Source organism: Poecilia latipinna, unplaced genomic scaffold (assembly GCF_001443285.1).
Source record: "Poecilia latipinna isolate Pla-1442-1.1 unplaced genomic scaffold, P_latipinna-1.0 Scaffold685, whole genome shotgun sequence".
NCBI classification, from domain to species: domain Eukaryota; kingdom Metazoa; phylum Chordata; class Actinopteri; order Cyprinodontiformes; family Poeciliidae; genus Poecilia; species Poecilia latipinna.
In genome coordinates, this window is record NW_015113301.1 from 391461 (window position 1) to 393327 (window position 1867).

At 33.7% G+C, this 1867-nt stretch overlaps 1 protein-coding gene across 1 annotated transcript in view; it reads right to left on the reverse strand.

Moving 5' to 3' along the window:
* LOC106954863 (gamma-aminobutyric acid receptor subunit rho-3-like) overlaps positions 1-986 on the reverse strand; it is a 32023-nt gene extending 31037 nt beyond the window's left edge. The window contains exon 1 of the mRNA XM_015044668.1: positions 784-986. The gene's annotated coding sequence lies outside the window, so the exon portion shown is untranslated. The remainder of the gene's footprint in view (positions 1-783) is intronic.
* Positions 987-1867: the final 881 nt, after the last annotated feature.

Here is a 1867-nt window from a genome sequence, read left to right on the forward strand (position 1 = left end):
ATGTTTTTATGAAATTGTATTCTTTGTTAAATGAAATAATATTGTGCATAATCTTTTATTTTTTATTTTATTTTATTTTTTATTTTATTTTATTTTTTATTTAATGTTTTCCTTCCAAAGAGTCTGACTTTCTAGAAATCTTTAAAAAAAAAACATATAGATTTGGAAAATCTTGTGATAAAGGTCAGGAGGTTTTGTTGAAACTTGGTCTGGCAAACAGATGTCATTTCCTTGAACTTAAAGCCAGTAAAATCAGCCTGATATTTGCTAAAAATGATCAGAATAAAAGTAAATTTTAAACATTTTTATATTTTAAATTCACAGTGTGACGTCTGCATGTTCAGAGAAATGATAGATTTCCCCTCTGATGAATATTAAGGTCTGAAAGTTTCTGCAGTATTTCTGTTGTAAGATCCTAAAGAGGAATTAGATCTTTTTCCCTGTAGTTGTTTGAAATGGTTGGTGCTGCATAAACACATTAAATTGAATTTATTTTAATGTACAACATTCACCGTGTTGGGTTTTTAACGTGGCTGAGGTGAATCATCAAGAACTGAGTCAAAACCGCAACACATCATGCTGTTAATATTTAAGATGTAGATCTTCATAAAGACTGTTTAATGTGTTTTAAACTTTCTTTTTACTAAAAAAAACAACATTTTTGACATCATATACTTATTTATAAACCAACAATCAACCTTTGCTTGTAAAAAATCAAAAATGTTAAAATTTGACTCTGAATGAAAAGAACAAAAAATGTAAATTATTTGAAAAGAACTTTACCAGCAGATGCAATGAGGACGAACCAAACAGCCAAGATGGACAGAAACATTTTGCTGCTGATGGTTGGAGTCGTCCAGACGTTTGGTCTCTGCTCTGCAGCGAAGCCGACTGGATCTGCAGTGAAACGGTTTGCTACCTGCAGCCTAATGCAGCTCAGTCAACCTTTACAGCCCGTAAATAAATGAAATAAATAACAGGAAATGCTTTTTTAAGCAATGATACTTCAGAGGAACATTCATTAGGTAAGTGCTGTGGGTAAACAGAAATGATCACAAGCAAGAAAACAGGAAAACCACATTCTTAGGTCACAATCTAAATCAGTCTCAGCCGGTTCTTCTTCTTACTTTATTATATATTTACATTATAGAAACTCTGCATTGGTGAGATTATAATGAGATAATGTGCAGCACATAGGAGGCCATCAGATAAGCAACTAAGCTAAACTAAACCATAAAAACCAAGCTTAACCCTTCTTTCTTACGTCGCTCTTGACTGTTGGCGGTTGCCATAGCAACCGGTCGCACTCAGCTCCTCCCCTTTTTCTGTCGCTATCTATGATCAGCTCTGTGGGTTTTTCATTATGAGTATTAACAAGTTGCATTTGCTTTGACAGACTTTTAATGTTTTAACCAAACCAGAAGTCATAACTTTACAAAGATTAAAAGCAATTTTTGTTTTTCAGTCGGTTGTTAAACTGATTTTACTGCTACACCCAAACGGACCAGTTAAAGTTTTCATTTCAACAAATGTCAGACCAAAACATTTTCATCAGATACTTCTGAATCACAGATCAGGTCAAAGTTCAAGTCAGCCCTTAACCAAATCCAATAAATGTATGTAAATGGACAGTTCTGGGCTTTGACTAGGCCACTCCAGAATATCCATCTTGTTGTCTTCATACCATTTCAGTATAACTTTACCTGAAAAAGTAATGCTCTCTGAAACTTTACCTCTCTTTCAGATGGAAACTAATTTTCCTGCAGGATTTTCCTCTATTTACTCAATAAGTTGTTTTTGTATCCATCCCCTGACTTGTACTTTCAATAACCTTTTTTCTGATTGGTTGGAGGGTTCCTCAGTCTTC